Below are 27,318 nucleotides of genomic sequence, written 5' to 3'. Positions count from 1 at the left end.
AATTATCTATGTACCTCTAATAATTTAATAGCCAAACACACCTAGACAGAAGCCAGAGATAAAGAAAACATTTATAGGAGCCTAACTCATAGGAGCTAAGAACCAGACATGAACTCAATGCCCACTATCTGGGAACCAGATAAACAAACTATAGCATCTCAATTATATGTTCTACAATTGTATGTTATACCGAAAAACAGATTATTGATTAACGCATATATGTCATGGACATATCCCCAAATGCAAACTGAAAGAGAACACACATAAAGATTTATAATGTGGATGATGCCCTTATTTAAAAATACTGAAGAAAGGCACTTGTATACAAGAGCAAGTCAATTGATGATTGGGAATGAGAGGGGGAGGGGGAGGGAGGGAGGGTGGGAGAGAGAGAGAGAGAGAGAGAGAGGGAGGGAGGGAGGGAGGGAGGGGGAGGGAGGGAGGGAGGGGGAGAGGGAGGGAGAGAGAGGGAGGGAGGGAGGGAGAGAGAGAGAGAGAGAGGGAGAGGGAGAGGGAGAGGGAGAGAGAGAGAGTGTGTGTGTCACAGTGGCTACCAAGGAAACAAAAAGTAACAAATGCTTGGGAGGAGTAAAAGAAAAAAGAAGCCTCAAATATTCTTGATAGAGATGTAAAACAATCTAGCCACTTTGAAACCTATGGAATCTACTTCTCGATGTAATGCCTCAGTTGTCACTCACAAGGTTATTTTTAATTCACTGGTATAGAATTTTGTACATAGATGAAAGAAGTTTAATTTTGGATGCAATGGTATAGAATTTAAACTTAAGATTATTCTTCACAATCATTATACATATTTCTACTCTACTATGTGGTTTTATACCCATATAACTCAATTACAATACAAGGTTTACTTCCAATACTTCGAAAGTGCTATTCCAGGCTGTTTAGGATAAATAAGTTATACAGGTTAACTGTTAGCTGATCAAATCATGGTCATATCAATTACTAGCCTATTTTTATCACAAGAATATACATCTTAGGGGCAACAGATAGATATGATTCTATAGAAATATAAGGCAAAATAGATAAGTCTTCAAAAACCTCAGAGACATTGCAAAAAATGTTTTTATTATTTTAAAGATTCGTTGACAATGAGACAGGTTAACTCCTGGCAATACCCAGCCTACCTAAAAGAGGATGATGAGCATCAAAGAACCTCCTTATGAAGATGGCTTCAAATGTAGCAAACAATCCACTGAGCAAAATGTCCTCATTTCTACCACAGACAGAATTCTGCCTAAAAAGGGGCTAGCTTGGATGAAGAAAGTGCCAATGGCCAAACTCTGTCAAGACAGGGTAAGCAAGTCCTCAATAGTTACTGCCTCATAAATATATCTGTCAGATATATTGGGCCAGAAGGCTTAAGATAATGCTCTAACATTATAGAAAGTTTTGGGTGACTATTCAGGTAGCAAACTGTCTCTATCATCTTCTCATTTGGAAAGCTACTAACCTGCACTCCCAACATACTCAAGTAATCAAGTTTATTCCTTCTCAAGTCTCTAATAGGGTTGAAGACCAGGTAGTTTAGCTTTATAATGAAGCTTAGCTGTTTGGAGGTTAAGATGTTTTTAGGTCTGGATAGATGTTTTAAGTTGATAATGACAAGATGTGATGGAGACTGATTTACATTCAGAATTTTAGACAGACAGACAGACAGACAGAGACAGAGACAGAGACGGTGAGAGAGACAGAGACAGAACACTTAGAAACATCGTGTATACCATACCTGTAACTCACAATTCACATACCTTGGGGTTAAAATCTTTAACAAAACTCCAAGGAACAGTAAACAATGATTAAGTCTGCCTAAAGTGTACACCAGAGCTGAACTTTTCATCTGCTTTCACCACACTGGTCAAAAGGCAAACCTTCATACAGGACTCTTTCCCCTCTTGACTCACTGTTCAATGACAAATAGAGTAGTGCAACCAAATTGAGCATTTACTTCAAGAAGTTGGATCAAAACAATAATGCAAAAATACAAACTATGAGAGGAGGGCAAAAGAATTAGTAACTATGAAATTTATAAGATAAAATCAAGAAAAAGGTTAAAAAATCAATATTTAATACAAAATTATTATATCCTCTGAGAAATCAGAGAGTACCTTTAAAATAGAGTGAGATTTTAAAGCAGTAGGAAATACTATATAGCACTATTCACTACCCTTTGTTTTTGTTTTTTGTTGCTTTTTGTTTGTCTTTTTTCTCAAGACTGGGTTTTTCCATATAGCCCTGGCAGTCTGGAACTTGCTCTGTACCCTGGGCTGGCCTCAAACTCAGATATCTGCCTGCCTCTGCCTCCCAAGTATTAAGATTATTGGCAAGCATGTCCATGCTTGGCTTCCTCCACATTTTTTAAGCAACATGAAATAGTAAAATACTGAGGACAACAAACATCTAAACTTACTCAAAAACATGTAGAAATCAGAAGACACAGAACAACTAAATGTGCTTAGATGAATAACTCCAATGTGCTTCCTGATTCTACCCTTTTCTTCCCTTTTCTTCATCCCATTTGGAAAACTATATGTCAGTGTAAACCTGTTATACAGTATTCACCTGTACATGAGTGTAAGTAAAAACAGTTGCCATAGTGCTCCATCACGTCTTCTGCAACATATAATACTTAATGTGGTAGAACAAACAATTTTTGTCAATTGTACATGTAAGGCATTACTTGGGGAAAAGTAAAAATTATTTTCAAGGAGGAAATGTACTAAGAATTAATTACTTAAGTCAATAATTTTGTAATGAAAGCTATGAAGGCAAAATCTAGATTGAAAATATTATAAACAGTCTTACCCTTGCAATGTACAAGGCTGTATAGATTCAAGCTGCTGCTGTTAGGTCTACCTGGGGACGGGGCTTCCCCCTATCTGAGACTCCCTATATAAACCAGACTGCTATTTTTGCCTCCTTACCCCCCCACCCTTGTCCTTTTCCCACCTCCTTGCCCTCTCTCCTTCCCTTCTCCCCAACCCTGAGTACATGCTCTCCCTCCCCCTCCCCTTTTTGCACTGCTTCCAATTAACCAGCATTTATACTTTACAGCTCCATTGTCATTAGCTCATTCAGCTGCCTATGCTTGTGGGCATTTGAGCAAATGTTACATCTTCCACTCGTGATGATCAAGCCTATTGTGACATTAAGAATTAACTCCACACAATTATTAGAAATGATAAGACAGTCCAGGTCTCATGCCACTCTGGTATAAGTAAGCTTTGCAGGATTTGATTATTTTTATTGTTCACGAGTGGCTTTGTTGTTGTTCTGAAACTAGACGTACTGATTCTCAAGACTCTTTTTCCAAACAGAACTGCCCCCCACAGCACCACAATAGTAAACTGGTGACACTTCCTGAGGCAGGAAAGAGTGAGGCAGAGTCTTGTGACTTTGTCAGCTAAGTGGATGCCCTAGATTCATTTCTATTGCTGAGATAAAATATCTTGACAAGAGCAACTTAGGAGAGAAAGGGTTTCTTTTTTTGCTCACTGTTCCTGGTCATATCAAACCCACAGTCAAGAGAATTCAGAAATAAACACACACACATTTCTTGTTTCGCTGACTTTCTTTATTCTTTATTACACAGTCCAGGGCAGGTTAGGATTTCCCATATCAGTTGGGGTGGGGGATCAGGACATCCTCCACCACCGACATGCCCACAGGTTACTGTAATTTAGAACATTCTTTTTTGAGACTCATCCTAGATTGTGAGACACACATCCCAGTTCTGTTGAGTTGACAATTAAAACTATTCATTATAATGGGCCAGTCTTACTGCTTTTCACAAATATACATAGGGAACAGGGCAGGAGTAGAGGAAAATTAAAGGCAAACAAATTTCATTTGTTTAAAGGTGAATAGAGATTATGATGAGAAAAAACCTTTTAAATGGAAAAAGCAATTGAGTCTATGAATAAACAAGAGCTACAAGGGAGAGAAACTCTCTTACATCTTGCTAATTGAAAATGATTAAGGCTTATAGGAAAATGCTAATGCTTAGCACAAAATAACTTTTGGAATAGATTGTGAAGTGAACTATAAATTGTTTATTTCTTGGTGACTTATACTATAATTTTTTTCTCATCCAGATGTATTTTGCATGCCTTTAATCCTAAAATGCTGGAGGCAGAGGCAGGTGGCTCTTCTGAGTTCTTAGCCAGCCTGGTCTACAAAGGGCATTCCAGGACAGCCAGAGCTGGAAGATAGTGTGAAAGGTTAAAAAAAAAAAACCTAAAAAATGAGGAAGTCATCCAAGGGCTTTCATGATAGAAAGTATTTGGTTCACCTAGGAGAGTGGAAGAGAAGTCAAAAGAATTCCATGAGGGAATCATCTTAATGAGCAATGCGAAAGTAGGGAAATGTTGTCAACTGTGCAAGGAACAGTGGCAAGATATGTTGAAAAGTTAGTGAATATATTCATAACTATAGTGATATGGATGATATAATGTTGGCGACAAGCCAAACACACAATTTATTTCCTGAATATTCTTTTGATACTTGGTGTCATTTCAACCATGATTAACATTTTTATTTACTTCGACAAATGTGAAAGCATCTTCTTAGATTATGTGTTGTGTTTTTTTTTTAAGCTAAAAGAGCCCTTCCCTTATATGGCTGCTATTTTTAAATGTCATTTACACCCGCCATTGCTGCCAACTCACTCAATAATATTTATAAAGATCTTCCTGTATGCCAGGCACGTTATTACCTGTAGTTATATGAGGTGAAAATTGGAAGCATCTACAGGAATATACTAAATAAAAGAAAGATTATCAAAGGATGAAATCCTTTCCAATTAATTTAAGGCTTCTATAAACCCAAGGCAGAAAAGATATAAAAAAAAAATCTGTACTCAAATGGCAAGTCTTCAGATAATTAAGGTTTAAATAAACAGAAAAACGTGTTTTTCTTCTGGTCTTAGGAGCAGAATCTGCAAACACTAAATGTCTGTTAGAGTGTAAAAGTAGAATCTGAGGGCCAGTGCTGTTCTTCTCCTAAAGGAATGAGGCAGACAGTAAAGTATGCATGACTGCACAGCCAACACAAAATCAAGTTAGCCTAGTTGAAAGGCCCCAGTTATTCCCATTATATAATGAAAGCTTTTCCATTACAAAAAGCAGTAATAACATGGGTGTTATCACTCATGAGGTAGAAGGCTCTGTGTCATGGGAAATGTTAATTTACACTATAAAAGTGAGACTGCACAGAGTGTTACATTTGTCCTTCCTTTGCAGTTCTATCTAAAAGTTATGAGGTGAGTCTGGGCATGGCAGACTTTAATAGTGAAAAGTGATTTGAGAATAACAGGGGAAGGTGGTCTGGTGTGATGGTGATAAAACCTAAAAAATGAGGAGAGTATTCAAGGGCTTTCATGTTGAAAAGTATTTATGTCAAATAGAAGGGTTGAGAAGTCAAGAGAATTCCACGTGTGAATTAGACTAGTTAGCAAGGTGAGAGTAGAGAATTGTCAACTATGCAAGCAACAATAGCAGGCAATGTTGAAAAAGTTAGTGAATAGTCATATCTACGATGAAGTCTTTCATGGTTAAAGAAGGACCATTATGAAAAAGAAGACAGTGAAAAAGAAGCCGGTGGTGGTAAATTGAAACTTGAAAGCCATTGTAATGGTTCAGCCACTAAAAACACACACTATACAATACTGGTGACTTAAGTTTTGTGCCTGGAACCCAGTAAAAGGTGAGAACCGACTCTCAAAAGTTGTCCTCTGACAGCCACACATGTGCTGTGCTTGTGTTTTCTCACACACAACATGCACAGTGACACACAATAATAGATAACAGGTGATCGACAGACAGACAGTCAGATGATGGATGATAGATAGATAGATAGATAGATAGATAGATAGATAGATAGATATATAGATAGATAATAAAAATAATTGATTGATATTAAGTTTGAAATTAATATTAATTCATGGCTAAGATTTCAGGCATTCACTGGATATCCTAGAAGATACTCTTATGAATAAGGTGTACCTTCCCTTTTCCATCAGCCCTCCTGTGTGTGTGTGTGTGTGTGTGTGTGTGTGTGTGTGTGTATGTGTGTATGTGTGCATGTGTGTACATATATATGTGTGTATGTATATATGAGCCTTGAAGATGTGCCTTGTATGAAGGATGAAAGACCCCACCCACCTCTCACAGCTTTCCCAGGGCTAGAGCCAAAACAGAGGGGTCTTATCTTCAGCGGAAGAGGTGAGTGGGATGCAGATGTGGGGCACTGCAGGGTCCTCCCCTTGCTCAACTCTAGTACCTTCTGTTCACCTTCAGATCACAGTCAGAAGGCATGTGCGCACACACACACACACACACACACACACACACACACACACACACACACACGTGCATATAGGGCTTAATCAGTTTGGTATGCTGTAACAAAATATTGTATAATGTTTGGCTTAAGTGGCAGCGAGATTCCTCTCAGTTCCGGACGCTGGATGAGACAGGAATATTCAGAAAACTCAGTCTTGCAGAGCTGTTTTCTTGCCATCATACACGACAAGCCTCTTTCCTTGTTTGCATCTATCAAGAGAAAGATGCGTGGAGTCACAAATCACCTCTCTAAATGGGTATATGGAAGAACTTTATTTAGCAGTCCTTTAATTCAAGATAGTAGGGAACAATGCCAAATTAGCCTACATTGTGTTTATACTAGAAGGGAAGTTGAAAAACAAAGCCGGAATGATGAAAAGCCTGTCAAAACCATGTACAGGCAGATGGAAAGGGCTCCTTCCTGGTGCAACTGTATGCTCGTAACTCAAGCTAAGTATGGGCGCTAATGGAACATAGTCCATTGAATAACACAGAAATACAAGAGCAAATCACCATAGCTAGTTTATGACAAACAGCATCTCCATTACTCACTCTGCCCTGAGGCTTTCCTTCCCTCTGCATCTCCTTTGCTGCTGCCCGAGCCCATCCCCGCTGGTGTTTCAGGCTCTGTCCTCAAGCCTGAGCAATTCTTATGATGGTTGTAAGTGGAAAATGCTTCCAACCCATCAACATGAGTTCTCCTTGCTTCTCCCTTTTCCTAAACCAGCAGGACCCAAAGAATAATCATGTTTAATTCAGTATTTCTTGCCATGTCTCAAAAATTTTTACATCTATACAAGCCTAATCGTCTCTGAATTCACAGGCCCCGTTATTGCTTCATTTCCATTCTCCCTGGACTAAATCTTTGAATGATTTATTCTGTTTTTCAATAAGTATGTGTTTAAGTTCTATTATACATTAGTTTAAGACAGAAAGTTTCTGGTTTCCTACATCTACAGTCTCCTGAGACTAATGGACTAATTGAGTAAATAATTCCCTGTGCACAATGTGCATACCTGTGTTCCCATCTACTCAGGTCCTCAGAATCACCACAAGATAAAGGCCTGCCTAGCCTATATTGAATGTTAAGGACCAACCTGAAAAACATAGTAAAACCCTGTCCTGGTATAAAATTTAATTTTATATAGTTAAAGAAGTAGCTCAGCCATAGAATGTTGGCTTAGCATCACAGGAAATTTTTAATTGACTTTAAAATATAGTGTGATAGTGAACACAAAAGAAAACTATGAATTGTGAGAATATATAATAAAAATTATAGTATCTAGGCCTGAAGACATCGTTCAATCAATACATTAATTACCTTATACATACATACATAGATTATACATACATACATACATACATACATACATACATATGAGGCCTGAGTATAGTTCACCAGAATCCATATAAAAAAACATGGCATAGCAGCATATTTCTGTAAGCCCAGAGATGGCAAGATGATAGAAACACTGGAATCATGAAAGCCAGCTAACCTGTCTTATCTGGCAAAGTTCAAGGCCAAGGAGACGCCATTTCTAACACAGAGTAGAATGTGATTGACGTGATTGATGTTCAACAATAGAGACTAATTTCTGAACTCCAGAAGCATATAGTGCTTGTGAATGAGCAACCACACAGGAATACATCTCAGGTACGTGTACACACACACACACGTACACACACACATACACGTACACACACACACACATACACACACACACACACACACACACACACACAATTTAAAAGATCCTCGGTGATAAATAATCAGTTCTTATTATATAATATACATATGTGTTTATTACCATAAAAAAAAACCTTGCCCTATGAAGGCAACAGCAGTATTTTGTTTATCTTTGCTTCCACAGTAATTTGAAAAACTGTGGCAACAGCCAAGGAAAAAATAGGCAGTAAAAACCTTGAACCCCTACCCGGACTAGCCGATGGACATTCTCCACTGTTGAGTGGAGAAGAAGATCTAACTCTCACACAAACTCTGGTGCCCCATATTTGATCATGTCCCTTGGATGGAGATGCCTGGTGGCACTCAGAGGAAAGATAATAGGTCACCAAGGAGAGACTTGATACCGTATGAGCATATTCAGGGGGAGGAGATCCCCCTCAGACACAGACATAGGGGAGGGGAGTAGGGGGGGGAAGTGGGAGGAAGGGAGGGATGGGAGGATACATGGGATGGGCTAACAACTGAGATGTAATATGTATAAATTAATAAAAATGTATTAAAAAAAAAAAAAGAAAGACAGGAAATAAATGTGTTCGGTTCTTTTTTTGGTCTTGTTGTTCTTTTACTTCTATTATGTGTGAGTTGCTGTTCAGTGGATTTTTCATTATCCTGTTTCTCTTTCATGTGCTTTTCTTAAAGAGGCTGACAAGATGTTTCCGAGTGAGCTTTGCCAGGTGTCGACTCATTCGTGAAGTCACCATGGATACAAGTTCTGCTCTTTAATTTTGTGAGTCAAAAATCTTAATCATAGCAGTTAATCTAGTGGAGACCAGATTCTAGACTGTATTCATAACGGCGGCTTCAACAAAACAGTATATGCATACATGCATGCATATTAACTCTGAAAGTAATATTTGCTAAGACATCAAAAGAGTGGTCCAAACTAATAAGAAATAGAAGTGTACATAGCAAATAAAAAACCTCAGCATTTAGCTTAGTTGCTATTTTGGAGAAAATGGCAACAGTAGAGAAGATGATAGAATGAATAGACATAGAACTTTTAAAATTTTTATTAATTTATTCAGATTACATCTCAATTGTTATCCCCTTACTTGTATTCTCCTATTCCTCCCTCCCTCCCTCTTTCACCCTATTCCCCTCCCCTAGGTCTGTGACAGAAAGTGACCACCTCCTCAACCACATGGTCACAGCCTACCAAGTCTCATCTTTGTAGCCTACCTATTCTTTCTCTGAGTGCCACCAAACAGACCAGTTTCATTTCTAACCATGGTTCTTAAGACCTTTAGGAATCAGGAGTCAGTAACCTACAAATCGAATTATTGTAAAAATTAAGTGATTCAATTTTTAACAAGTTCCTGTGACATTATTGAAGACATCACATGAGACACAGTATAAATATCAGGTATCGTTCTTTTTTCTTTGCTATATATTATGCATCCTCTTGTGCCTATTTTTCTCTAGATACATTATTTCCCAGAAGAGATAATATTTCATCTTCCTGCTTTTTCATGAATCACTGAAGTAACAGATACCAAGGACTCCTCTACCTTGCAAAGTAACTGTTTTTTTCTTTATTCAAAATCAAATGTTAATAAGTGGCCAACAAACTACCTACTCTGTTCATTTAAGTTACTAAATTATACAGATGCTAACTTTTGCTGGGAACAATGGGTCCAAGTGAACTATCTTAGACTCCATTCACCTAGAGAGGCAGAATTTTAGAATATGTTGTTACAGATGTGTTAACACAAAAAACCAGACTCATGGTGAATATCCTGTGGTAGTTAATTTTATAGACATTTTGAATGGGCCATGGTGACCAGGCATCTGATCAAGTTCTATTTCCACGTGTTTTTGTGAGTGTGCTTCTAGAAAGGATTGAACCAGAAGACTGAGTAAAGATGGTCCTCATTGGCATGAGAAGGCTGAATCTCACCAGCCATGGGCCTGATAGAATAAATGGACTAACACTTTGAGTAAGAAGAAAATCCTCTAATCTGACTGAATTCATCTGGAATCCAAGCTATTTTCTACTGGTAGAGGAATTTTAATCCAGCAACATGCTGCCCTGGCAAGGTATACGATCCAGTCAAAATGCAGACAAGCCCTGGATTTGAGTATGATCTTGGTGGCTGGAATACAAACACACCATTGGTACACACCTTTAAACCCTAACAATACAGTAAGGTTAGTTGGTAGAAGAAAGCCAGCAGGCTAGAATGTGACATCTAATTAAGGGACAGGCAAAGTGGCAAATCAGAGAAAGATTTGCCAGAATGATATACTCCTCACTCTCATGAGAACAGACAGGAAAGAGAAACTACTTAAGATCAGTACAGTAGAGTTGAGAGGCTAGAGTAGGGTACAGTAGAAAGAAAGAGTAGAGAAAACAATACAGCAAAGTAAAGTAGAGAAGACAGTATAGTAGAGTTGAGTTAAGGTCAGAAAGTTGGCAGTCACTGGTTTGTCAGTTGATAGGCAGTGCAGTGGTGCTCCAATTCATGGCAGTTCAGATCAATTCAGTCAGTTTAGTTGACTGGAGTTGAGTTTGGTGCAGTTTAGTTGAGGGAGCACAGTATAGTAGAGTTGAATTCATTCATGAGCTCATGCAGAGACAGTTGAAGCCAGAGAATAAGAAGGAACCAGAAAACTAGAACATATTGCCAAAGATAGTATAGGGCCAAACAGTACAACTCAGTCAGAAGTTGAGAGAAGCCAGTTTCAATCAGTCAGCTTGGAGAGGAGCTTTGAGTCAAGACAGCTGAATTGAACCAGCCAGCCAGAGCACAGAAAGAACTAGAAAGGGTCAGCATATTCAGAATTAAGCCTCTGAGAAAACAGTTACAACTGGGAAATAAGAACAATGTTTATATTATCTTTGAAATGAAACAGAAATATTAATTCTCCCTTGGTCTTGCACCTGCCATCCTTCAGATTGAAGTGCTGTCACTTTGCCAACTACATATCACATGGAACTCGTTAGACTCCATGAAAACATGAACCAATTCAATTGATACATATTTCCATATGTATATATATTTTTTTCAAATTAGTATAACGAAAGAGATGATGGGAGGATTGTTACAGTATTTTGTATCCGTTTGGCCTACAAAGCAAATAACTGACACAGAGAGACTAAAATGTACTTTAAAGCTGCCAGCACTTCGCCAGGCAGAGTCTGAACTGATTCTAATCTACTCGTAAACTAAACAAGCTACTCTAAACCTTATAACATACATATATTCCAAACACTTGCCACTATGACCCCTGGGCCAGTCCATGTCCAGTTCCCACCGCCCTCCTCCAACTGTCCAAAAACCCTCTCTCTCCCCAACCTTCAAACTTTTCTTCTCTCTTCCAGGAAGTCCCGCCTTCTACCTCCTGTCCTTCTGCCCAGCTGATTGGCTAAACAGCACTTTATTGATGGTTGATACATTCACTTAGCATTCCTCCACAGAGAATGGAAGGATGGAAGACAGATATGTAAATATTCTCCACTGATTGAATTTGTCTAACAAATTCTGAATAATATAACAACTGAACTTAGAGAAACCAAGAGAATGAAAGATTTTGTCTTGGTAAGGCCTTCCTCAAAGTCACTGCTACTGAGCAGGATTATTATAGATTAGCTTCAACACTGGCCATCTCAGTCAGTGCCATTACTTGTTTGGATGAATATGTGATAAAAAGCATGTATGTAAAAGCCATACTTGGCCTTAGAGTATGTTCTACTGCACACAAATAACTAGATTTCAGAATTGTTAGTTGCAGGAACACCTAATGCAGACTACACTTTTCTCTGACAAGCCAGTAGTTACATGATTCCATTTTTATATTTGCAGCATTACACTTTTAAGGAAATGTTCAATCCATCTCAAAGTGCTTATTAAATACACTATAGAAACTAAAGTATGCAGTTTGAAATTCAAGGACTCAAAAAATCCCTCCCACGCTTGTTCTCTCTCTCTCTCTCTCTCTCTCTCTCTCTCTCTCTCTCTCTCTCTCTCCTCCTCCCCATATATACAAACACACACACACCCACACACACCCACACACACACACACACACACACACACACCACACATTACCAGTAAATTTTGAAAGAAGAATAAAAGCTTTATATTTTATTAATATTTTGTTTGTATAGTAAACTATGCTAATCATATTTTATTAAACTTAGTTCTCATTTTAGTTAGCCAAATATTGCTAAAGTCTGTATTATATTTTTCCTTTATCTTTTATATATAAAATACTACATATAATAATATATATTAGTTATAGAGTAAGTATATAATAATAATTTAAGAAAAATATATTGCTACCTGTGAGTGATATGGCATGAGCTTTTGGAATTTCAATTAAAATACAAGTGACAGCATAAATTTCTGATTAAGAAATGGCTTCAACAGAGCAAGCAACCAGATTGTCAAGAAGTGAACATGCAAAAAAATATAAAAAGTGAGAGGTATTCTGGAAGTGCACAGGAAGTAGAAAGGAGGGACAGGGACATTGAGTTGAAGGGTATTTAAAACAGTATGGAGAAAGAGAAAGGGCTTTTTCTTTCTGTGACATGAACTGAAAAGGGAGGGTTTTTTTCCTTTTGGGATATCAGTTCAGTAGAAAGGTCAGCTGAGTACTTTCTCTGCCTTTCTGAGCTACCAGATTTTCACCACCACCACACCAAAAAATAGAAATGCCTTCAAAGGCAGCAACAGATCTGAGTAAACTTGTCAGTATTTTGATATATTTATATTGAAGCTAATAACATAGAATATATTAAAGATTACAATTTCTAATGCAAGCTTTCTTCTGATGATTAAGTGGCTAAATAACATATTTTAAAACTTACTTTTTTACTCTCTTATTCGGAAAAACAAATATATGTCTTTTCTTGTCTTTGATAATATGCCATTTTCACAAAAGAGTAAAATCATGATTCTCATATGAATTTAAAAATGAACAGGTGTTAAAAATGTTATTTAACTCATAATCAATGAAAGAACCAAGCAGATGTTAAAACTGGCTCAAGATAAGAATAACAAAAAGCAGACAATTTATAAATCAGGAATTTTTATGTAAATGTGGAAGTGAATACAAAACTATTTTCCACAAGTAGAGTGGAAAATGGAATGAAAGGAGAATTTCTCCATTTATAAAAGAATTTCTTCAAGAGACAGTTTTTTTTGAGAAATTCTATTAGTTATTGATAATTTGTATAATTTTAAAATAACTTTCATTTAACTTAAAGTTTTAAGACCCAAAATAGTCTAATTTAGTTTATCCACCGAAGCCCAAAATTTTCTAGGCCTAGAGGCATGCATTTGTGGGTAAGAGCAAAAGAAAGTGACTTCACATCCCCAGCATCAACGTACAAAGATAGACAGGTGTGAGAACATGTACATCAGCTGTAAATCACCTCCACACACCATAGGGAAATTGAGACAGGGAAATCACTGTGGCCTGCTGGCTGCCATCCTACCTGTAAATTCTGTGAGAGACTGTCTCAAGGGAACATACTGGAGTGTGTTGGAACCAGATATTCAATGTTTTCAACTATCCTCTGTGCATGTGAATGACCACTGTGATGGTTTGAGTGAAAATGGCCCCTTTACGCTCATAGGGAGTGGTACTATTGGGAGGTGTGGCCTTGTTGGAGGAGTAGGTGTGGCCTTGTTGGAGGAGTAGGTGGAGCCTTACTGAAGAAAATGTGTCACTGAGAATAAATGGGCTATGGGATTTCTGAAGCCCAAGCCAAGGCCAGCGGCACTCTCTTCCTGCTGGATGCACATCCAGATGTAGAACTCTCACTACTTCTCCAAGACCATGTCAGCCTATGTGATGCCATGATTCCCAGCATGACAATAATGGACTAAACCTCTGAACCTGTTAGGCAGCAACAATTAAACATTTTCCTTTATAAGAGTTGCCATAGTCATGGTGTCTCTTCACAGCTACAGAACTTTACTAAGACAAGCATGTACGCCTGCATACACATGTGTACATAACACACACACACACACACACACACACACACACACACACACACACACATACATAATACACATCTTAGTTTTTATGAGCAAGAATGTGAGCATTTAAGTCTACTTTGGTTTTTTAGGTCTGTGTCAACAAAATACTCCAAAGAACTATGGGAATCCCCTAAAGACTGCTTCCTCTGTGCCAGATAAGGCCATGTAGCTCATCAGGACCCTGACTTAATTACAAATTTTAAAAAAGATAATTTGCAAAACTTAGTATGGTTGGATTCAGTGGGGCACCAGCTGAGAGCTGGCTTTAGCAAAGGAGAAAATGAAGAAACTTCAGTGTTCTCACTCTATTCTTTTTCTACTTCACAAACACACACTATATCCAAGTTGTGAAAATAAGTGTGAGTCCCATTATCTAGCACAGTTGTACTTACATAGGACTGTATCACTTTAGCATTCTGGGATATATTTTTCCAATTGTGTTAACATCCTTATAACAATATATTCTATTCAATCTTTTTTTATGCATACAACCCAGCACATCATGTAGCCATGCATTTTCTTTTTAATCCCAGATGTTTCGAGGATGAAGAATAAGGAGAAAGAAAGCTTTTATATAGACTACATAAAGAAAACTTCCACGCAATAGATCTATCTTTTAAAACTTCAACATATTATTAATATAGTAGCATCTGAGAAATTTCAATATTTAAAGCTAGGTGTAAAAACTTAAACCAAAAGTACAGTAAAGTTACCAAGGCTCTAAGACTTTATTTCAAGTAAAAAGTAAAGTTAATTCTGTATGACTACTTTTCAAAGTATAGTCAACGTGTCTTTTGCTAAATAATTCCAAAGAATCACTGTGTTACTAAACAGCAACACATAATAAAAAAAAAGGTCAAAACTTTCAAAGAGAGCAGGTATGTGTATCTTTGTTCATAATGGCAGTTCTGGCTCATATCATAGACCAGGCGTGGTGGCACACACATTTAGTCCCAGCACTTTGGAGGCAGAAGCAAGCTGATCACTGGGAGTTCGAGGCCAGCCTGGTCTACAAAGTGAGTCTAGGACAGCCAAGGCTACACAGAGAAACCCTGTCTGGAAAATCAAAAACAAAAACAAAAAGAAAGGAAGGAAGAAAAAGAAAAAAAGTCACAATTGTGTCATATATTTAACTTGCTCTCATTCCATGGACTCTTCTGTTTACCATTTTTTCAGTATGAATAAATCATTTACTAAGTCTTAGAATCATCCATTTCTATCATCATTGCCACTTCTTATTGATTCACATTGTTTATGATTGTGTTTCTAATCATAGTAATAATTTTTATTAAAAATAACATTAATGAAAATAGAACACATGTCAGCATACTGCCCCAGTCTTTCTAGAAAACTATGACATCATTACCTCACCATCTTTACTAAGGGCTACCAGCCCTAGTCACATCCTTACTAAACTCTAAACACAGCTTCTGTCTTTTAAACTTTTTGTTGCTTAATCTCCTGGTACAGGATTAATCTTTACCTAATTTTGGACTTTTACATTTTCAAGATTGTATTTTTACCATGGTTCAAAATGTTTTTATTTCTAATATATGTCTTTACTAATTCCTAGACAAATAAATAAATGCTGTTCCTCATGTCACCAGCCGCCCTGGATTCCCCTGCAGGCTTCTTGATCCATGGATTTGGTATAATGTTCTGCTGTATTGCTAATTCTGAGAACATTCATTTATTTACAATGTTAAAACTTGATTGTTATGTCCTACCCTCATTCTCAAAGCCCAAAAATCACTACCTTAAAACATGTTTAGCTTTATTTTTCAAATATGTTATTAATCATACAGGAAACTGTTACACTATTTATGAACTGTGGTTATGTTTTTACAGTCTCCAATTAAACAGGGATAAAACCTAAAGTCTTAGTCACTCCTGATTAAGATAAACTGTAAACCTTTTAAACTTTAAAATCCTATACATAGCTTCAAAATTAAACAAAATTTGTCTACCTAAATATTCCTAAGATAGACTGTGGTCCCACTGCCATCTTAACTAAAAGTCTGAGGATGGTTCCTAAACTCTTGATATAGAAGCTGGTAAGAATAGTTTTTAAAATCTTTAAAGCCTGAGAGGAGCCTTCCTGACAGACTCAGCTATAGCAGAAAACTATGCTCCAGACCTTAGCTGATGCCCTGAGGCCAAGAAATAGATGTCTGCAATGCTTCCTTCTCCTGGGGTCCAGCCTCCTCATGTTACTGTGCCACAGATGTCAAAAAGTTCTACAAGGCCTTTCCTGAGCTCATCTCAAAGAGTATTATACTTTTAACCCTAAGTTTTTCCCCAATCCTCTGCTATACAATGTCTACTGCTTCTTTCTTCAATGTGTCTTTCACTACAGATTGCAAACAATGGTGATGCTAACATGTCTAAAATGTATCTCCTTTCACTGGTTAATGTGGACACAGGCATCCCAGAGGGTCCTGGAAATATGGTGAATAGACTATTTCTCATGGGGAGGTGAAGTCAGTAATCTGTTAGAGTGTTCCCAGAAATGGATTGTGACTCAACAAAAAAAGGCAGGGACAGAGCGTCCCTGTGACTTGTCAGTGCCAGTCAGCAACCAAGAGAGGACAGCCCAAACAGCAATGTGCTGGCCTGGAGACACAGCTACCTTGTTTACGAGGAATTTTTGGTGGCCAGGTGGCAGTGGGAAAAGGAACTGTGCCAGCAGTCTCACCCAACTCTAGCTGTAGGTCAGTGAGCAGGACCAGCCACAGTCATGCAGACTGGGATTGGATACCTCAACTCCCAGTGAACCAGAGAGATGTCAATGGTCTCTCAGACAGTGTGAAGTGTCTACACTGACTAGGAAAGGGGAACTCATTAAATCAGCTAGTGCAGAAAGGTGGCAATTGGGTAGTTAGGGATGGAATCCCAAAACCAGCGAAAGGAGGGTGAATCCCACCCACTGAGATAGGCAATAGGTAGGAAACTTAGGCTCTTGATTCCAAGTACTTATCTGGGTTCCATTTGACCTGAGAGGTGGATTTTCTGTATCTTACAAGAATCCTTTTAAGGGGCTGGAGTGAGGGGTCAGCAGTTAAGAGCACTGGCTGCTCTTCCAGAGGACTTGGGTTCAACTTCCAGCACCCACATGGTAGCTCACAAGTGTCTGTCACTCCAGTCCCAGGGGACTTGACAAAATACTAATACACATAAAATACAAATAAATTAAGTAAAAAAGACACGCTCTTTTTAAAAAAGAAGATACATATATCTCAGGAAGTTATTGCTGCACTAGATTTCCACACCATCCCTCAAATGCCCTTCCATTTCATCTGTCTCTCCTGCATTCCCTCCCTCAACACCACTTTCTCTTTCAACCTGAGGCTCCAGTTCCCATCTTCCTTTGCTACCCTCCCCGACCTGCAGTCCAACCTTAAAAGCTACTCTATCTCTCCCTCCCGGGGAGACACATGTATCCACCCTAGTCTCTTCCTATATACCTAACCTCTTTGGGCCTGTGGATTGTAAGTTGCTTATCTTTTATTTGATGGTTTGTGGCATGTCCCTGCAGGCTTTATAGCTGACAGGGAAACAGTCTGTGAAAAGAAATGAATCAAACTTGGTACAGCCTGATTTTTATTTGCTACCAGTGCTGAATCAAGACTTTAAGAGTCTTAGATCAGCTCATGTGTTTTTGCCATATTTAATAACTGGAAAAAAGTTTTCAGGTAACAATTAACTCAACCACATAAGTATAATAAAACTCATGACATGTTTGGGTTGAAACTCTTTACAAAGGACATACGGCTTCCTTCGTAAGATGGGTTCTTGGTAACTTGAAAACAGTGCCCAGGAAAAGGTCTAGAGATAATGTCTGAGGTAAAAATGATGTCTAGGCCTGAGAAAACGTAGAAGTCACTAACGTTGTCAGAAAGTACAAATGACATCTCTCAGAAGGATGAAGTTTATGGCCTAGAAATAATTCGCAACATTTCAGGGGAAAAATACAGCATAGAAAAGCATAAATTCTGGACAACACAGGCAGAGGCTGGCTCATAAAAGCAAAGGATCACCAGATTGTAAAATACATAATTTCTAGATTCCAGAAGGGCAATACAGTAAAGATAGATTCTTTCCTTTGAAAGATGCCTATGAGTTTAATTTTCCTGCCTTCTCCTGTGCTTACCTGTGTGCACAAACACTTTCTGCCAACTACAATGACTAATATCCACATCAAATAAATGATTGCATAGCTTATTTATATTTCTGGGTGTGAGTTACTTAATCTGGGATTATTTTTTCTAGGATCATCTATTTGCCTGCAAATTTCATGATATCATTTTTAGCATCTGAGTAATACTGCACTGTGTGAATGTATCATATTTTCTTTATTCATTCTTATGTTGAGGGCCATCTTGTTTGTTTCCAGGCTCCAGCTATTATGAATAGAGAAGCAATGAACGTAGTTGAGCAAGTGTCATTAATGTAGTATCTATGTTTATTCTTCTACATGCAGCCACCTAGTTTGAACAGCTCCATTTGTTAAAGATGCCATCTTTTTTTTCCAGTATGTATCTCTGGCTTCTTTACTAAAACTCAGGTGTTCATAGATATGTGGACTTATGTATGGGTCTTAATTTCAATCCTGTTGATCAATGTTCCTGTTTTTATGGCTATATCATGCTGTTTTTATAACCATAGCTCTGTAGCACAATTTGAAATCAGTAATGGTGAGGCCTTGAGCATTCACTGTACAGAAGTGTTTTAGCTACCCTTGGATTTTGTTTTTCCATATGAAGCTGAGTATTGTTCTTTCAAAGTCTGTAAGGTATTATGTTAAAATTTTTATAGAGATTGAATTTAATCTGTATATTGACTTTGGTAGGATAGTCATTTATACTGTATTATTCTTACCAATTATTGAGCATGGGAAATCTTTCCATCTTCTGAGATCTTCTTTATTTTCTCTCTTCAAAACCTTGAAGTTTTTATCATACAGGTTTCTAACTTGCTTCAGTAGAGCTACCTCAAGATGTTTTATATTATTTGAGGCTATTGTGAAAGGTGTTGTTTCTCTGATTGCTCTCTCAGTCCTGTTGTCATTTGTATATAGGAGGGCTAAGGATTTTTGTGATTTAATTTTTATATCTAGCTACTTTGCTGAAAGTATTTATTAGCTGTAAGAGTTTGCTGGTAGAATGCTTATTGTCACTTATGTATGCCATTTTATCATCTGAAAATAAAGATACTTTGACTTCTTCTTTTCCAATTTGTATCCCCTTTGTCTTCTTCTATTGTCTTATTGATCCAGAAAGATATCAATCATATATTGAATAAGTATAAACAGAGTGGACGACTATGTCTTGTCCCTGATTTTAATGGGACTGTTTGGAGTTAGTCTCCATTTAATTTGACGTTGGTTATAGGCTTGGTGTAAATTTCATTTATGATGTTTGTGTATGTTCTTTGTATCCCTTATCTCTCCATTTTATCACAAAGGGATGTAGATGAATGTTAGTTGAGAACATGGATGTTCTGGCAAGAGATCACATCCAATGGTTTCTAGGTCTATGTGATGCACTGGCAAGAGATCACATCCAAAGATCTAGGTCTGTGTGATCTGGCTGGAATACAATCATGCCTTTAATCTGAGAGACAGAAGCAAACATGCCTGAGTTCAAGGCCATCCTGGTATAGAGCAAGTATCAGATAAAGAAAAGCTTAGGTCCAGGTGTGGTGGTGGCACATGTCTTTAATCCCAAAAGAAGGTAAATTTAGTGTGTAAAAGGAAACACCCCTGTTTGAAAGTGATGTCTAATTGAGCAACAGAAAAGGTAATTATTCAGAGAAGATTTGAAGAATAATATGCTCAACTCTCAGGAGAAGAGAGGGGAAAGGGAAGCTACTTAAGAGGCAGTTTTAGTGAGAGCAGGCAGTTTTACCAGGACAGTGATAGAGAGAGGGTTACAGAGAGAGAGCTCAGATGAAGACACAATGAGCCAGAAAATGATGGATTACTTTTATTGACTTTCATATATTGAACCATCCAGCAACTCCTGGATGAAGCCTACTTGTTCATGATGGGTGTTCTTTTGATGTGTTCTTGGATTCTGTTTGCAAGTATTTTTGAGTTCTTTTTTTTAATCTTGTTCATAAAGGAAATTGGTCTGTAAATCTCTTTATTTGTTATGTCTTTATGTGATTTAATATCAGGGGAACTGTGGCCTCATAAAATGAAATTGAAAATATTTCTTCTGTTTCTAATTTGAAGAGTATTGGTGTTAATTATTCTTTGAAAATGAGTGCAAATTCTGTGCTAACACTGTCTATACCTGGTACTTTTTGTTTTGTTGTTTGTTTAGTTGGTTGATTTGTAAGTCTTTTTTTAAGAGTATTTTAAGAGTATTTATTTTTGTAGAGTATTTAAAATAGCAAGATTTTATTTTATTTATTTTTTTAGGTCTCATCTTTATTATTTAATTAATTTATTCAGATTACAACTCAATTGTTATACCATCACTAGTATCCTCCCATTCCTCCCTCCCTCCCTGAAAGTGGTTTGCAAGTTTTAATGACTGCTTCTATTTCACTAAAGGTTGTAGGTGTGTTTAATTGCTTACTCTATGTTGATTTTACTTTGTAAGTTACACCTATCAAGAAAATTATGTGTTTATTTTATATTTTCAATTTTATTAAGTACACATTTTTAAAGTTTGTCCTCATGATCCACTGGATTATGTATGTGTCTGTTGTCATTTTCCCCCTTTTGTTTCTGCTTTTACTAATATGGATAATCTCTCTCTGTCTTTTAGTTAGTTTGGGCAGGATTTGTCTATCTTTTTATTTTTCTCAGAAAGTCAAATCTTTGTTTTATTGATTCTTTGTACTGTTCTCTTTGTTTCTATTATATTGATTTGTACCCTGTGTATTTATTTATTTATTTATTTTCTGTCTACTCTTGTGTATGATTCTTTTTTTGTTCTAGAGATTTTAGACGTGTTATTAAGTTGCTAGTATGAGATCGCTCTGGGTTTTTTATGTATTGCTGTGAGAATATTGAAATCTTTCCCTATCAGTGTTTGAAGACCAACATGTTATTTAGGCTATAGTAATTTTTTTTTTTTACAAAGGTGAGTGCCCTTGTGTTTGAAAAATAAATTTTAGATGGCTGAGAAACACTTAAAGAAATGCTCAACCTCTTTAGTCATCAGGGAAATGCAAATCAAAACAACTCTGAGATTCCATCTTACACCCATCAGAATGGCTAAGATCAAAAACTCAAGTGACACCACATGCTGGCGAGGATGTGGGGAGAGAGGAACACTCCTTCCTTGCTGGTGGGAATGCAAACTAGTACAGCCACTTTGGAAATCTATCTGGTGCTATCTCAGAAAAATGGGAATAGGGCTTCCTCAAGACCCATTTATTCCACTCCTTGGAATATACCCAGAAGAGCACCAGCACACAAGAAAATTTGCTCAACCATGTTCATAGCAGCCTTATTCATAATATCCAGATCACGGAAACAGCCTAAGTGTCCCTCAGTAGAAGAATAGATAAAGAAACTGTGGTACATATACACTATGGAATGCTACACAGCTATTAAAAACAAGGAATTCCCAAAATTTGTGGATAAATGGATTGAGCTAGAAATGATCATAATGAGTGAGTTAACCCAGAAGCAGAAAGACTTAAATGGTATGTACTCACTTATATCTGCATATTAGCCCAAGGGGCATGTCCCACGAAAGCCTTCACTTACCAGGAAACAGGGACAGAGGGGAGGACAACCTATTGGGACTCTAGATGAGAGAAGCATGGGAGAATAGCAAAGTAGAAGGATCCAGAGGGTCCTAGAAACCTACAAGTAGAACATTATGATAGGCAGATTTGGGCCCAGGGGTCCCGCTCAAACTAAGACACCAGCCAAGGACAATACAAGTCGTAAACGTTAAACCCCTACCCAGATCTAGCCAAGGGACAGAACATTCTCTACAGTTGAGTGGAGAGTGGGATATGACTTTCTCACTTACTCTGGTGCCTCACATTTGACCATGTCCCCTGGAGGGGGAGACCTGGTGGCACTCAGAGGAAGGACAGCAGGTTACCGAGAAGAGACTTGATACCCTATGAGCATATACAGGGGGAGGTAATCCCCCTCAGGAACAGTCATAGGGGAGGGGAATAAGGGGAAAATGGGAAGGAGGGAAGAATGGGAGGATACAAGGGATGGGATAACCATTGAGATGTAACAAGAATAAATTAATAATAAAAAATTTTTTAAAAAGAAAAATAAACTTTAGGAATTGAAATGTCATCTTGGTGGGATTTTCCTTTGATGAGTATATAGTCTTCTTTCTTCTCTTTTTATGGTAAGTTTTGCATTGGCGTATAGTTAGATATTAAAATGGCAATAACAGCTTGATTCCTAGGTCTGTTTTTTGGTATATCTTTTATTTATATATGTATGTATTTATTTTGAGATGGGGATTCTGCATGGCCTTGGCTGTCCTGCACTTGCCTTATGGACCAGGCTGGCCTCAGATTTACAGAAATCTACCTGTCTCTTCTTCCCCAAGTACTGAGATTACAGGTGTGTATCACCATACCCAGCTTCTTGCAATATCTTTTTCTGACACCTTACCCTGAGGTAATGTTTATTACTGATGTTGAGGTGTGTTTCTTTGAGGCAGGAGAAGGATGAATCCTGTTTTCACACCCATTCTGCTTGTCTATGCCCTTTTATTAGGGATTTGAGACCATTGATATAGAAAGATACCAATAACGAACAATTGTTATTTTCTATTATTTTGTTGTTGTTATTATTATTGGTGGTGGTGGTAGTGGTCCCTTCTTTTGTGTTCGCTGGTATAAGTTTACTTATTTTCCATGTTTTTATGGGTGTAGTTGGACTCCTTGCCTTTGAGTCTTCCTCCTAGCACTTTCTTCAGGGCTCTATTGTAGATTGATATTGCTTAAATTTGGCTTTATCATGGAATATCTTATTTTAACCACTGATAGTTACTGAAAGTTTTGCTAGGTATAGTAGTCTGGGTTGGCATCTGTGGTCTCTTTGAGTCTTCAACATATCTGTCCAGGCCTTCTGTCTTTAGAGTCTCCATTGAGAAGATATGATCATAATAGGACTGCCTATTGTCCCTTATGGCATTTGCCATTCTTTCTCTGTTCTGCACTTTTAGTATTTTTGTTTGTTTGTTTGGTTGGTTGTGGTTTTGGTTTTTCAAGGCAGGGTTTCTCTGTGTAGCCTTGATTGTCTTGGATTCTCTTTGTAGACCAGGCTGGCCTCAAACCTGCCTCTGCTTCCTGAGTGTTGGGATTAACGGTGTGTGCCACCATGCCCAGCCACTTCCAGTGTTTTATTTATAATGTAGCAAAGGGACTTTCTTTTTTGGTCCAATTTTTCTAGTGTTCTGTGCTTCTTATACATTTTAGATAATATTCTTCTTTCATTCCTATTATATTTGGTCTTTTCATAGTGTCTTGATTTCCTGGTTTTTTTTTTTAGATCTAATATTTTCTTTAATTGATTTATCCTTATTATCTACTTTACTATAGTTTGAGATTTTTCTCTTCCATCTCTTGTTTTCATTTGTGAAGTTTGTCTCTTTAGTTCCTCTTAGAATTCCTAAGTTTTTCATTTCCAGAGTTCCCTCAGTGTGTGTGTGTGTGTGTGTGTGTGTGTGTGTGTGTGTGTGTGTGTGTTATTTTTTATGGATTCTGTTTCCATGTTCAGGTCTTCAGCAGTTTTATTCATCTCTTTCCACTGTTTGTTTGTATGTTCTTGTATTTCCTTAGGGGATTTATTTCTTTAATCTTTAAGAACCTCTATTATCTTTATCTTGTACTTCAGCTAACTTGAAGTATTCAGGACCTGCTGTTGTAAGGTTTCTGGGCTTTACTGTTGACACATTGCCCTGGCATTACTGTACTTTTGTACTGGCATCTAGCCATCTCAGCTTGGGTTAATTATAGGCCTTAGATACTAATTTCTGGATTTGACTTTATTGGTTGGGTGTTCATGTTCTTTAGTTTGTTTTCTCTTTGGATTTTTGAAAAGTATGATGGCTGTCTGTTACCTGGTAGAAATTATTCTTTGGACCTGCTAATTGTAGCCATTGGGGATTCCAGGTAAAATGTGTTTCTGTGCATTGGGACCTATCATCAAAGAATGAGGACAGGGGTCTACAGGTGTTCACAGAAGGGAGAGGAGGAGAGTATATAAATAAGAGCTCCGCAGAGTAGGGGGAGACAGTAAAGAGAGGTCACCCCAGAGATGTGACCTCTGCTATATCACTGAGGATGAGACTGAGAGTTTGGGACCTAGAAGAAGAGAAGGAGAAAGTAGGATCTACAAACAGCTAACCTGCTTCCCTGGTAAGATTGGTCTGTGGATTACAAGGGGGTGTCTGTTGGAGAGGAGGTTGAAATAAAGCAACAAATAGGGAGAGAGAGGTTAGGAGGGTGAGGTCTGTAGGATCCATGGGAAATGTAGGTAAAAAGAGGCAGAAGGTTGCATCAGGTGTTCTGGTGCAGAGATGGGGATGAGACTTAGGGATTGGGTTTGGAGGAAATGAAGTGGTAGTCAAAGTCTCCAGTTAGCTTAACTGTTTCCCTAGCCTGCTCAGCTGATTTGCTCATAGGGAATGCTTGGTGGTGTTGGAAGCTGAGATAGTGTGATGAGTTGGGCGAAGAAAGTCAGAGATCTTTGTGAGCCATTGAGTAAAGGTCAAAGAAAAAAAGGTAGACCACAGCACATGTTCTGCTAAAGAGTTGGTAATGGAACTAGGGGCATTGGGACTGTGATGATAAAAAATTTAAAACCTACCAAATGCTAAATTATGGAACAATCTTATTAGAGTTTGAGAAAGTAAAACAGGACAGTCAAGCTGTGAATCTCAGCAGTCACCAGGAAGGAGGATTTGTAGAAAGGGAAGAGGAAAGGTTATGACTTTTGAATTAGACCAGCATGTTCACCACTGGAGTTAGAACTCAGAAAAACAAGTAGAGTCTACAGACTTATAGGTCAGAAAGTCCATAAGGCACTGAACAGAGGGGATTTGGGGGGTAAAGTGTGTTATGTCATTAAAGAGATAATTAGTCTTTCCATCACTTCATCTTGTCTTTAGGTGGATCAATCTTCTTGAGGAGGGAATCTCTTGCTTGGTTCAGCAACTGACAAACTAAGTAGAGTTAACTTCTAGGAGAAGAGACAATGCTACATAATTTTCTCATCTTTGAATCAGATCAGAATATCATGTTTCCACCAGAGCCAAGGTAGGTTCTATTAAAGAGAAGCCCATTCCCAATGGCCTTTCCTTGTAATACAAGGGAGAATATTATTCCACTAAATAATTTATAGTGGTGGTGACTTTTTCATGGATCCATCCAATGAAATAGGACTTGTAGTAGAATTTTATTACCGCAGCATGACTGATCTGGCAAGGGATTACATTTAAACACCTAAGTGTATGTGATCTGGCTAGAATACAGACACCTATTTAATACCTCTGGCTAGAATATATACCTTTAATTCCTCTGGAGGGAATTCAATTCCCACCTTTAATCTCGAAAAATTACATGTAAATGAAGGCCAAACAAAGTGATGAATCTGAGAAAGATTTGACAGAAAGAGACAGAGATAGAATAAACCTAACTCTCATGATAGCAGACAGGGAAGAAAAGCCATTTAAGAACAGTGCAGAGGGAGAGAGAGAGAGAGAGAGAGAGAGAGAGAGAGAGAGAGACAGAGAGACAGAGAGACACAGAGAGACACAGAGAGACACAGAGAGAGAGAGACAGAGAGAGAGACAGAGAGAGAGAGAGAGAGAGAGAGAGAGAGAGAGAGAGAGAGAGAGAGAGAGAGGAGAGAGAGAGAGAGAGAACAGGAGAGTTCTTGGAGATAGTACAATAGAGTTTTGGAGTATAGTATAGTTCATTGCAGTTTGATGGCATTCAGTTGAGTGCAGATGAGTTTCTGCAGTTCAGTTCCAAGAGTTCAGAGTCAGTTTTTTGAAGCAGAGTAATTCAGTGAGGTGTGTAGGGAAGCCAATTTGAACAGTCAGATTGGAGAGGATTTATGAGCCAGAACAGATGTGTTGAACCAGCCAACCAGAGTCCAGAAAGAACTAGAAAGGGTGAGATTATTTAACTGTCTTGGAGGCAGAAAACATTGTAGGCATAGGTTAGCAGACAGAGATTGGAAGATGAAGTCTTCAAGGTCCAGGCTTGCAGAAGGTTAGATTGTATGGATGGACACTAGAAACCTCCAGGCCTAAGCCTAGGGATATTTAGATAGAAATACTCTGGGCTCAGCCCAAGCCATGTATTTATAAAGCTTGGGTATGGCACTTGTTTTCTCAACTGAGGAAATAAAAACATTTACAAGAACAGCTTACTATGTTGATAAGTGTATTATGTTTCAGAGCCCAATACATTGTTTAATCTTCACATATTATAACACATTTTATTCCTCTTATTATATACCAATAACCATGAGTACTGAATAACATGAAATAGATGGCTGAAGATAATGAATGTATTATTTTTATTTTTAAAGGAAAATGTGGACTTCTTGGTAGGTTTTCTATCACATGTATTAAATAAATACAATTCTTTATTCCGTTTTTCTCAAGTGAGGATCATGGCACAGTGGGTGCATTACTTTAATATAAAATATAAATACTTTCATCTTGACAAAAACAGAAGGTTATAAAGGTAAATATGTTTATGTAAATTCAAGATAGCAATACTTTACAATTCAGAAATGATCCCTTCTATTCTTCCTCTAGTAACGTTCAACAAAAGTCTATCACTTAAATTCAGAGCAAGAGTACCTCACAAGGCAGCAGATTATATTCTGCTCTATAGCTGTGGCCATAAATTCTAATGTGGTTACTTAGTCCTTAAGATTACTGATTAAAAGACTTATTTTTAAGTGATATTAAAGATAACACTGAGGTTTCCCTATTTCTCTTATGTTTAATATTTCACATTTTTTCTTTTGTCAGATTTATTTAAAAATGTAGCATCTGGACGTTTAAATTACAGACTTAGCTATCAGTATCTGAAAAGGAGCAGAGAGAAGTTAATTTTAAAAATCCCAAAAACATGAATAGGAAGATTGTCTCTAGTTTATCCAAGCCCCAGGCAGTTTGTGACTGAATTGTGTGATAGAATGAACAGCAACAACATTTATTTCTCGAGTCCTTAGTTCATTTCCTTGGACAAGTCTGCC

At 37.7% G+C, this 27,318-nt stretch overlaps 1 long non-coding RNA gene across 1 annotated transcript in view; it reads left to right on the top strand.

The window, feature by feature from the left end:
* Positions 1–572: 572 nt before the first annotated feature.
* Positions 573–27,318, top strand: part of LOC311600358 — a 36,142-nt gene continuing 9,396 nt past the window's right edge. The window contains exons 1-4 of the long non-coding RNA XR_014780220.1: positions 573–701; positions 8,749–8,836; positions 9,532–9,625; positions 25,211–25,358. This is a non-coding gene — a long non-coding RNA (uncharacterized lncRNA). The remainder of the gene's footprint in view (positions 702–8,748; positions 8,837–9,531; positions 9,626–25,210; positions 25,359–27,318) is intronic.

This window comes from Acomys minous, assembly GCF_964271855.1.
Source record: "Acomys minous genome assembly, chromosome: 6".
Lineage (NCBI taxonomy): Eukaryota > Metazoa > Chordata > Mammalia > Rodentia > Muridae > Acomys > Acomys minous.
The sequence above is the reverse complement of the archived record's forward strand: the minus strand, read 5'-3'. Positions and strand labels throughout refer to the sequence as shown.